General features: G+C 38.2%; 1 pseudogene; it reads left to right on the top strand.

The window, feature by feature from the left end:
* The first annotated feature begins 11,823 nt into the window (after positions 1–11,823).
* LOC141547450 (ELL-associated factor 1 pseudogene) lies at positions 11,824–12,738 on the top strand (annotated as a pseudogene).

The raw sequence follows: 12,738 nt of genomic DNA, 5'->3' as shown, positions 1-12,738 counted from the left end.
CTTATCAAGGCCTCTCATTTAGTAACATCGGATTCTAACCACCATTGGTATGATTTCTTATTTAGATCAGGTAGCGCTACCATTTATTTTAATAGTTTAGCTATCCCCACAGTATTATTATTACTCTTTCTAGTTATATTATGTATATGTAATTGTCTTATGTATTGGAAAATGAAATTAATTTACTCTAATTTCACCCCACTAGCTCAGTCCTCTTCTTATTTTCATGATCTTAAGGCCAAATGATTAAGAAATTTAAAATTTCATATTAGGATTATAAGCTCACTCAAATCTAACAGACCTCAGCTTCCAAATTATGGGAGCTTGACCGTTCCATGAACTCTGTATATTTTTGACACTAGATGCTAGGAACTAGCCATTCCAAGAGAAGTTTGTGCTCCAGAGAAGAGTGGCTCCCTCCCTGGGCATAGACAATTAATAAAGAACTGTCAAGATACAGACGATACGGAACGAGTCAACTAGTGAAGCCCTCCCGTACCCCGCACCTGCACAGAGGTATGTGCCAAACCCTTAAATAATTTTTTGGTAAAAATCCTTCTTTGTCTATAGACATGATAAGAAAATTAACTAGAATGAAACGAGACAGTTCTTTTGATACAGCTATATCAGTGGTGAATTTGGCTCTTAATGTGATAGAGGAAATGCAAATATATCAAATTCAACAGGAGGTAGCTTTTTTAGCTGCAAGTCTACAACAATTTATGATTAAAAAACAATGCTGCTTGGCGGCATCAAGAAAGTTAGGATCGGATAATGGTAAATAGAATCTCACAGTTATCTGATGTAATGCAAATTGTTGTACATCAACAGGCATTGATGTTGAGATATATGAGGATGCAATGTCACTATAAATATTATCCTTTATGTGTAACTCCTATTCCATTTCATTCTTCTCTGTATAATGATCTTGAAATTATTCTGAAAAATGCAACTTTTATGGCAAATGCTACTTCTGAACTTGCTGCTCAGGATGAGATATTGTTAGCTATGCAAAACGCTACTACAACATTTGAAGATGAGTGGGAACGAAAAGAACATGATTTTATTAATTGGTGGAAAAATGTTAATTTCAATGATATCATGCATTGGCTAATCATAGGAGCTGTTGCTTTCCTGCTGTTATTATTGATGCTTTTTATCCTCCCTTTGTTATTCCGAGTTGTATTTGCTGTAATTCAAAAAATTTTGATTGATATGAAGGCGTCCAATGCTTTAAACAAAAGAAGGGAATACAATTGTAACTGACCGTTGGTCAATGAGTCTGATGCCAAATATTTTTTGGTCTTTTGATATTGTTTTTTGATACTACCACTCTTGATGCACTGTTTGTTATATATATATTTTTGATACTGTCATTCTTGGTGCTTTGTCTTCGCCTTTGTCACCCCGAGTTGTGTTAGCTACAAAAGAAAGATCTTGAATTTTGAACCACTACCCTCATATTAAACAAAAAGGGGGAATTGTAAGGGACCTAGAACCGATCTTCCCTGTGCGGAAGGGAGCCGCCCTAATGTCAGTCATCTCCAGGATGTGGTTCCGGGTCGACTAATAGAGCTACGTGTCGGTAGATGCGTGGAACTATGAGTTGCTTGGCCATATAAGGAGAAAAACGGCTAGGCATTGCTAAAGGAGCTGGCCCCGCCTACAATGGGAGGAATCGGGGAGGGTCCAAGAAGATTCTCTATAAAAGTAGGGAACAGCAACCGCTCGGGCAGACATTTTGGGCAGCAGACAATAAAGAACAGCTCTGCTACATGTTGGCTCTCTGTTTGCTTATTCCCCGCTCCTGTCTCCGGAGCGGGGCCGGAGACGTCCGAAGGCTGGTGATAGCATGAAGTGTGCAGTAAGAAACTTTCAATTTCCAGTGAAGCTGCAGAGAAGCAGACCCACAACAGTCTGTGGCCAGGCTTACACTAAGGTCTTCATGATTCCATGCCTGGCACTCTATTCACATTGTCACCTAGTTACCTTTTACTAAGAATGGTGAAACACTAAAAGTAAACAAGAGACTATAACCTTAACTACACTTTGTTCTTCTACATTTAGCTAATCATCTTTTCAATGCAACAATGACATCCTTGTTCCTAAGAGTGTATATTATAGAGTTAAACAAAGGAGTCAAAATAGTATAAAAGAGAGAGAAGATTTTATGTTCATGATTAATGGATAATATAGAGGCTTACAAAAGGCCACATAGCGGTTATATGCCATCATATCAAGAAGTAAGCATTCAGGTGCTCCCACAATCAGGAGAAATCCAAGTTGTATAGCACAAGCCAAAAAAGATAGAGTTCTATTCTCAGTCCAAATATTTATCAGCATTCTGGGTAGGGTGACTGATGTGTAACATATTCACAAGAAAGAAAAGTTTCCAAGAAAAAAAGTACATGGGGGTTTGGAGATTTGGATCCACTTTGGTCATTACAATGATAAGACCATTTCCTATCAGAATACTCAAGTAGATTACCAAAAATATTCCAAACAGAAACTCTTGGAGTTTGGGCTGATCAAAAACACCAAGGAGAATGAATCCTGCCACAATAGTGAAATTTTCTCCTGCCATTTGGTGTGAATATTTTATGAGTGGAAATTATGAACTAAAGATGGGGAAGCCACTTTTCCTCTTTGGTATTCAGTTTTCTTTCCTATAAAATATGTGATTCAGAATAAAGTATTTTTATGTTCACTTGTCATTATGCAATTTTAAGTTATTTAATCAGAGTTCAATAAATAGGTTTTTTTAAATGCTTGTTTTTCAATTGCACACAAAAATGTCAAGTTCCAATGCCAAATCAAAAAGGACTGCCAATTCTGATTTTTGGAGATTTATATTCTTTCATCCATTTGATTTCAATGTATAAATCCATGATTTTTTAAATATTTATATTGAATGATGGAGCAAGGACTTTTGTTCCAGTTTAAAATCAAGAGCAACTATCAAAAGAAAAAATAGTATCACATGACGCAATTTTTGTTTCTTCTATCAAATTATCATGGGATTTCAAATGGGAAAAGCCCTTTAGGAAAAAAGTTAAGCTCAGACTGAATGATATTAAATGAACTTTAATCTTCTCAACTAAAGCATTCCTAAAGATCCATGCCAACTCAATGACAGCTTTTGAGCTTATAGATCACATATAATTAACTGGTTATGGAAGAGAAAAACAAGAAAATACAATCATTGTCATTGAGCATGTCTGACTTAATGTTATCCACTTTTGTTTTTAAGAAAAAAAAAACATTTTGTGATTAAAAAAAAAAAACATATTTGTGTGTCTCTCTGTGTGTGTGTGTATTCTTTAACATGTTGCTAACTCTTAAATGTATTAAAAGAAAAAAAATAATTATCTACTAAATCATAGTCAATCGCAGATTTAGAAGTAATGATTACTCAAATAGATATTTTGATAGAAAAAATGTCCTTGTGTTAAAAAAAAAACTTGCTATCGCATGAAATTAATTTTTCTAATTATTATAAATCCTGATTTGTCACTAATTATAGGCAGCTTACCAACTTATATGTTACACGGTATACACACACACACACACACACACACACACACACACAAGTAGTATGTAAATGTTAGTTAAAAGAAAGAAATGAACAGAATTACACTAGAGTTTCAGAGTATGGTTTTATGACAAATAGCACAAATGTGGGTGATCTAGATAACCTTTAAAAAGACTTTTAACATCTTAAATATTTCCTATATAAACTATGAACAATTATATCTGCCCTGAGAACTTCTCCTTTATGATACATTGCATGTAGAATCTCTGTGGAAAATGTTTTAAAAAAAAAAAAAAAAGATCATTATAATAATGATTATACAAAACTTGCATCTCTCTATTATATTAAATCTTAAAGTAGATTAATTGACTTTTTAATAATAAATAGTTGTTCAAGTATAACCTATCTCAACCTTGAATATTTTCTTCCTTTTTCCTGACCTAGAAGATTTAGTTTTCTTACCTAGAAAAGGAGATATCAGATTATGGTTCTTGAACCCTTTGGATGTTCAACATATGATTATACTGATGAATATATTTAATTGAATTGAAAGAAATAAAATGTTTTTTTCAAAGAAATTCTTGAGCCCTCTTGGAGAATGGAAATTCATGATAGTAAAAGAATAAAAAGCTGGTTACTTTCCTCTTCCACTAGGTAGGGATTTAGAAAATCTTCAATATTTTCAAGTATTAATCATCATTATGACTTTAAATTCAAAGAAGCAGTTGTCAACTATAAAGAAAAAACAATTATATTAAAATGTCCATAAGTACTGGAGGAATTTTGTTTGTTTACTTTTTTACTACTTTTTTTTTTACTACTTCATAGGCAGAAACCTTGCCAATAAATTCCAGTCCAATATTTTCTTCAGTAATTTTTCAAAACTTGAAATGTTGAGCATAGCTGTAAAAACAATAGAAATTAGACCCTTAGGCAGATATTTAAATGCATAAGAAAGCCTAAAGTTTTATGTTTATTTGTGTTTTATTTCCTCAACTCTGTGTCAAATTTGAGTGAGGATCTGCTGATTTATTACCAGTTTTTGTGGCCGCAGCAGATTGAAATAGTGGTGTGAACTTTTTGGCAGGCTTGCTGAAGCCAAAATGGGAAAAAATTAGGGTCTTAATTCTTTTTGCCACAAAACCAGAAATCTTTATGATTAAAGAAGGCAGCCTACATGACATTCCAGAATGAATGCAGAATAATCTCTTTACTCATTGACTTTTCAAGTGTCAAGAATTTCTATAGACAACCCAAATGGGCTTTGAATAAAGTCTGTCCCTTATGTCCATTACCACGTTAAAACATGTTGAATGACTTATATTCATTAAGGAAGGTATTTGTTTGATTGATAAGACAGCCAGCTTGTTCACTGTCATTACCTAATGTTTCCTTAAACCTTTAATTTGTTTAATTTATTGGCGACATAAAAGTAAAAATTTCAGCTAGCTCATTGGTATGGCTGTTTCCTTAAATATGCTGGAAATTCTTAATGAAGTTATATGACTCTCTATGTAAAGCATTAAGAATTTTGAGTTTGCTGGGGTTGAGAGAATATCTCATTCAAAATGTTGATAGAATTAAGGAAAGAGAAGCTGAGATGAGAAAATAATTACCTTTCTTCAAATGGTTGGAAATGTCTTCTATCAAGAATATGTTTGAAATTATAGAATGAATTAATAGAGATCGAGAAGGTAGATAGAAAAATGGAAATGTGCTTTTAATTTTCTTCCCCCCAAATGAAAATATTCACTTGGTCAATCACCTTCTGTTGATTCTTGTGTTCAAAGCACTTGGAAGAGTTCCTAAAATAGATGGGTTTCCTGCCCTGCTCTGTGGGAACATCTTTTCTTCCAGTTTATTTGACACTTTTTAATGAGAGTCAAATTTTTTTGTGCTCCAAGTTCAGTAAGTTCTGCACCAGTTAATGAGCTAGTGCTTCTGATGTCATAAAAAGAACTCTCAGAGAAGAGTCTGGGGATTCAGTGCCTGTCTTGGCTAGTCAATTTGTTAATTGTGTAACACTTGTCAATTCATTGTTTAGCTCTGAAAGTCACTATCCTTCTGTGCAAAATGGTTCTAATGATACTTGTGCTTCCAAACTCAAGGGATTCATGGGAAAAATAATTTGAAATGGGTCAAATGCTTCATATAGATGAGTTATCCTTAATTATATAAAACTGATAACAAATGATTGTTAAATTGTTTGAAATAATAAGTCTAAATATTTATATTCTTTTTTGGGGTGGGCGTGAGGCAGTATCGTCTTTGTGGAAGATAATATTCATCAGGTTTCTCCTCTGAAATTTCAGGAAAGAGCTTACCTTTAGAAAGAAATATGCCAAAATTAAATGTAGCAAAGGATCATGACAGGAAAGACCCCTTTCCCAATCCAATTAACCTAATTAGTGACATCATCAGGTACAAAGAGAAAGCATTCATGTAATTCCTGCAAGGGAGAGGCCCAGACACAACCTGGGAGCCATCCCAACCCTTGCCATGAACTCCTAGAAACCAACCTGCTTCCAGGCTTGTCCAAGCTTTACAAACAAAGGACTGGTGCCTTCTCATTGGATAGACTAAAAGGACATAACTATCCTTCACCAATAATCAACAATGCTGGCTGCCTGCCACAGGTCACTTTACTTCCTGACACTTCCTGTATCCTAGGTTCAAAGTTCATTCCTGCATTGAGTAAATGACCTCCCCCAAGGTACAAAGTTCTGGGAACAGGAATCATGTGATTCAGTACTGACAAATACTTTAACCAATCAGTCCCATTCATTGGTAAGAAGGGTGACCCCCAAAAAAATAAAATTAAGCAAGACCTGAGTTTGAATCCTTTCTCTGAAGAAAACCAAGAAACCTGCTCACAGAGGAAAAGATTATACAAAAAAGAAACCTCCTCCCAGGGAAGCATTACCACTGCGAGACAATCAGAACTTTACATTTTGGAGCCCAAACTGGGGCAAGCACTTGTGCTTAGACCTTCAGAGGAGTTAGCCCGTACCTTGACATTTTGGCACAAGAACAGGGACAGACAAGATCCTGATTCCAGTGGAAAAGCCTCCCATCCATAACTCAGTGGAAAAGTCTCTCTTTAACCAGAAGCATGAGTAACAAGGAAACTTTGTTAAAGAGCTAAATTAGAAATTCAGTGAAATGGGGCAAATGCCTTCTGTTTCTGTTCAAGGCAAATGTTTAGAGAGCTTTTTCAAGGTTATGAAAAGCCAAGGATTGATTATAATTTTGGAGGAAATCACTGAACTTTTAAAAACTGTGCAGGTTATATGTCCTTGTTTTTCTCTGGAAAAAGAATTGGATCTAGATGATTGGGAATTAGTAGGAGAGCTACTAGGAGAACACTACCATTCCAAACCAAACGCAATTTCCAAAGATACACTTCATACCTACAATTTGATCCAAGTGGCTTTAAAAATTGTTAGAATAAAGGAAAAGAAGAAAGAGCTAGAGGGGGAGGATCCAACTAAGCTAGGTGAAGAAGATGAATCAGATAACAATGGAGTTAAGCACAATTCTGAACATCAGAAGCATTTCCCTTCAGGGAATTAACCCTTCAGGGGTGGTGCAAGAAGTTAGGAGGGGAAGAGGCAGTGACACAAACAGAATCACCTGTTAAACAGCCTATGACAAGATTAGAGAAGGCATTGCTTAAAGCTAAGAGAGAAGGACAGGATATAAGTGATTTTATACATGCATATCCTGTGATTGAAGAGATTGGGTCTGTAGGTCAAAAAAGGAGAAGATATACACCTTTAGATTTGAATAAAATTAAAGATTTGAAAAAAGGTTGCACCCTTTATGGGTTTACATCAACTTATGTTAAAATGTTACTGGATGGTTTGTGTCTTATGAAGTCCTAACCCCGAATGATTGGAAATCCATAGCAAGGACAGGTTTAGAACCTGGACAAAATCTGTTGTACCTTGTGAAGTGTCATGAATTATGAAAGATCAAAGTCAGATGCAATTTGGAAACAGGAGTTAACACACAATTCACTTTTGAGCAATTAGCTGGTGAGGTCAGTATGGAGGGAATTCAGAACAGATTCAATATACCATGACAGGGTATGAGCAAATTTCTAAGGCTGCAATAAAAGCTTGGGGTTCCCTCCCTGGACAGAAAGCTCGGGGGAAGGCTTTCACTAAAATAGAGCAAGGTCCCAATGAAACTTTTGCGGATTTTGTGGGACGTCTGCAAACTGCTGTCAAAAGATCTATTGGAGAAAATATAGCTACAGACATAATGACCAGACATCTGGCTAAGAATAATGCCAATGAGATTTGCAAAATAATTATATGGGGTCTAGACCGAGATACTCCTTTAGAGGAGATCATAAGACTCTGTGCTACAGTGGGAACAGATACTTTTTACACCCAGACTGTGATGAACATGGAAAGACAGGGTCCCTCTCGGCAAAGGACTTCTAGAGAAATTCGTCAATATTTCCAATATGGAAAAATTGGACAGCTAAAAACTCAGGGTAGATATGGAGATAGAGCTAGAAGACAGGGTGAGAGAAGACATAAAACTCCATGACAAAATGTCACAAGGCCTTTGGCTGGGCCTCCGAATGTAGATTGACCCAGGGAAATAAGATGCGGGGCCCAGCTTCAGCCCCCCAAGTGGGCCATGATGGCAGCCGAGGTTACATCCAGAGAAATTTAAGACATGATCAATCCGCCAAAAGGCAATGAGATGGAAGAAAGGGATTGAAATTAGGAAAAATATAGTTGTATGCAGTAGAGACTGCTGAGATATTCCCTGGAGAAGTGAAATCTGTTCCTGTTCAGCCTATGGATCCTTTGCCTCCAGGAAGAGTAGGCTTGATCATTTCACCTTCTGAGAGGGCTTACAAAACAGTGTTCATCCATACACTGATGTGGGTATGTAGATCACGTGTAGCTAATCTCCCAGTCACTAACACAGGTAGACAATGTGTGATTTATCAACCAGGAGAGGTAGTGGCATCAGGCTTATTGTTACATACCCCTAATAAGCAATCAGGTGGCAGTCACCCAGATTCTGACTCCGATGAACAAAATCCAGGAATATATTGGACAGAAGCTGTGACAGCTGACCAAGCTATACTTACTATTTATATAACTGGAATACCATTAGAAGGATTGGTAGACACAGATGCAGTTCTTACAGTTATTAGAGGTGCCAATTGGCCCAGTCGCTGGCCAAATATTAAGGCAGACACCTACATGTCTTTTGTAGGAGGATCAATAGCAGCAGAAGTTAGTGCTATGCCTTTGAGATAGACATTTGAAAATGAAACAGGAGTTTTTACTCCTTTTGTGGTTGAACAAATCCCCATCAATCTGTGGGGAAGAGACATTTCACAACAGATAGGATTACAAGTAAGCACCTTGGCTTTGTAGGCAGGGCTGCTGTTGAAGGCCTACCTGCACTCTCACTGGTTGCTATTCAGTGGAAGGCTAAATCACCAGTGTGGGTAGAACAGTGGCCCTTAAGAAGTGATAAAATTCAGGTCTTATTAGACATAGTACAAGAACAACTTGTCCAAGGACGCTTTTTGGTGTTCTTTATGTCCTTGACATTCCCCAGTATTTTTCGTGAAAAAGAAATCTGGAAAATGGAGGATGTTAACTGATCTAAGAAGAGTAAATGAACAGATGGAAACTATGGGAACTCTTCAGCCTGGACTTCCATCTCCTACTCAGTTGTCAAGAGAATGGCCTCTTTGGCCTATAGACATTAAGGATTGTTTCTATTCTATCCCTCTAGATAAGGAGCATATGAAAAGATTTGCTTTTTCAATGCCTAGTGTTAATTTGGTCGAGCCGTATCAAAGATATGAATGGACAGTTATGCCACAGGGATTGAGAAACAGCCTTACTATGTGCCAAATGTATGTTGCTGCTGCTCTTGCTCCAGTAAGAAAAGCATTTCCAAAAGTAATATCGTTACATTATATGGATGATATTTTGGGATGTGCACCTGAGGAACAAATGTTAGAAGCATGTCTAGAAAAGACCATGGAAATGCTAAAGTATTAAAAACTGCATATAGCTACAGAAAAAATTCAAAGACATAATCCTTTTCAATATTTAGGATAGGAAGTATATCCTAAGACACTCGCAGTACAAAAGCTTTCTTTAAGAACGGAAAAGTTGAACACCTTAAATGATTTCCAAATATTAACAGGAGATATCCAATAGATGCCTCCAGGGTTAGGCTTAACTACCAATCAACTGAAACCACTATATGACATTTCAAGGGGAGTGCGTTAAATTCACCATACCAGCTTACAAAAGAAGCCCAAGAGGCTTTGGGAGAAGTTGAACTGGCTTTATCCACTGTGGTTGAAAGAGTCACTCAAAAACCCTTGGAAATATCAGGTTTTGCTAGAAAAGAGGCACCCACAGCAGTCCTTCATCAAGGAGACAGTGTGATTGAGTGGGGGAACCTCCCAGCACCACCAGAACAAAGCCTTATTCCTTACCCAGTGCTTGTGGCTAGAATTTTATTAAAAGCCATTAAGAGTGTAGTACATTTATCTGAGATAAGTCCTGAAAAAATATACACATTCTATGTTAATGCATAAATTAATCTATGCTGTGACCATGCCAGAGTGACCAATTTTATTGGCCACAGCTCAAAATTTTGTACATGGTTTTCCATTAAAGATAACCCGGATACTACATAATTGGCAATGGGTTTTTGAAGGTTTCTAAGGCTCCTCTTAAATGAACAACAATATTTACAGACCCCTCCATAGAAAATATTTGTGCTGAATACTGTCATTATTTAACCATAAAGAAAGTAGTCAGGACTCCTTTTCAGTCTACTAAGCAGAATGAATTATTTGCTATCATGCTAGCTCTTCCTTATTACCCAGGATACTTAAATACAATGACTGATTCCTTCTATTCAGTAGGGGTAGTACAAAGAATTGCCACAACCCAAATAAAATTTGCAGCCTCTAATATTTCTTAGCTCTTTAAGGAACTTCAAGAGCAAGTGAGAAAGCATCCAGGCAAGAGTTATATCTTGCATGTCCACTTACATAGTGGACTTCCAGGTACTACTTTTGATGGAAATTCAAAGGCAGATAGCCTTTTACATATGTTATCCAGTGCTCCTTTATTTCAGGAAGCACAAGAATCTCATTCTAAATATCATCAAGCTGCTCGAGCTTTACCTTTACAATATGGAATAACAAGAGAGGAAGCTAGGAGCACAGTAAAAAGCTGTACAGCTTGCCTTCCTTTCCATGCTCCTACACTCCCTCCAGGGAAGAACCCTCATAGTTGGAGACCCACTGAAATCTGGCAAATGGATGTGACCCATTATAAATCTTTTGGTCGTCTGTCTTTTATCCACTTGGTGGTAGATACTTTTTCAGGCCAACGAGTAGTATTCACTTTGCCCATCAGAGAGAGATAGAAAAAGAGAAAGACCTCAAAACCAAGGAAAAAAATCTAAGAAATATCTGACACTGAAAGAGAATGGCTGATAAGAAGACTGTTAAAGATTCTCTAACACAAGATAAGACTGTGAAAGAATTTTAAAACCTGGAGCAATCATTGGATTTCCTAACACAAGATGAGACTAATGCACAATGGACTTATGGACATTTATTAATTTTCAATTTGTGATTATTTGATCGTGTTATTTGTTACATACTTCTAGCATGTGTTATATTGCTATGTTACTATGTGTTTATATAATTATGTGTAATACCTCCCATATTGATGGATTTCTGTTAAAAGGCCATGACCACCCTAGGTTCTAAATCAAAAGAGAGGGGGAGATGTTAGGATTAGAAGGTGAGAACTCAGGTTGTCTAAACAATTCTCTAGCCCAGAGTTCACACCTTTAGGGGTTAACACCTTTAGACTTCTGAAAAGGAGTTTACACATTTAAAGGAGTTTTCACCTTTAAAAGGAGCAAGATGATTGGTTGAAGTATTTCCCACAAGCCCCTGGGTTCTCACATGCTCATTCTCTAGGAGGATAAAAGAAGACAACATGGGGTCTGGGAAGCAGTCTGGATTTGGGAAGGACTAGAGCTGGAGGAGATTCAGAGCCAGCATTCAGAAGAAGAAGAAGAGGCTGGCTGGAAACCTGCTCACAGAGGAAAAGATTCTATAGAAAAGAAACCTGTTCCCCGGGAAGGATTCGAACTGAGAGACTATCAGAACTTTACAGAGCAGGACTATACTGAGAGGCAGTAAGGAGGCCGCCCCAGGAGCCACACCAGGCAGTGACTACAGCCAGCTTGAAGACAGGGAGAGAGCCATGAAGAGCACCAGGAACCCGCTGTTGGACGGCAAGGAGCACTGCCTGACTCTCGGGGACAGCTTTGAGAAGAGGCCCAAGTCCTCGTTCCACACTATCCGCTATGATTTGAAGCCGGCCTCTGTAGACCCATCAGGGGAAGGAGAGCTCCAGGTGGGCAAGGGAGACGAGGTCAAGGTCTGGCTGCCTCACTTCCCTGGCGCTGCCGCCCCAAAGACTGTCTTCAAAGGAAACAAAAGACCCTATGAGAGAGACTGTATTCTCATCATTAATCACAATACCGGCGAATGTGTGTTGGAAAAACTCAGCAGCAGCGTTCAGGTCAAGAAGCTGAGAACTGAGGGAGGGAGCAAAACCCAGGCAAGAGTGGAACCGCCCCCTGCACCGGCACCGCCCACTCCCATAGCATTCCGAGCCGCAGGGAAGACACCTGTTGGGCCAAAAGCCTGTCCAGTGAAAGAGGATGCTCCCGGGGAACTCCAGTTGGAGGACATTAAGAGAGAGCTGAGAGCCGAGATGAATCGGATGGAGACCCTCAGAGACAGCAGCACCTCAGACTCTGACAGCTCCAGCAGTGAAGAGGAGGAGCCTGCCCCAGGTGCCTCGGCCTCCCAGCATCCTTCTCTCCCTCACAGAATCCCTGTGGGGAACCAAAGCAGCCAGCTCCCCGAAAAAAACCAGGTGATGAGCATATTGCAAGAAGATTTACAACTCAGTGAATCTGAGAGCTCCAGCACTGAAGACCAGGAGCCTGTCACAGCCAAAGCCTCCTCCTTTCAGAGTCCTCCTCTGCAGTTAACTCACAGAAGCCCTATGGAGAACAGCAGCAGCCGGCTCCCTCTGAATCACCAGCTGATGAGGATATTGCAACAAGATTTACAACTCACTGACTCTGACAGTGACAGCAACGTCTAA

Source organism: Sminthopsis crassicaudata, chromosome 6 (assembly GCF_048593235.1).
Source record: "Sminthopsis crassicaudata isolate SCR6 chromosome 6, ASM4859323v1, whole genome shotgun sequence".
NCBI lineage: Eukaryota > Metazoa > Chordata > Mammalia > Dasyuromorphia > Dasyuridae > Sminthopsis > Sminthopsis crassicaudata.
The sequence above is the reverse complement of the archived record's forward strand: the minus strand, read 5'-3'. Positions and strand labels throughout refer to the sequence as shown.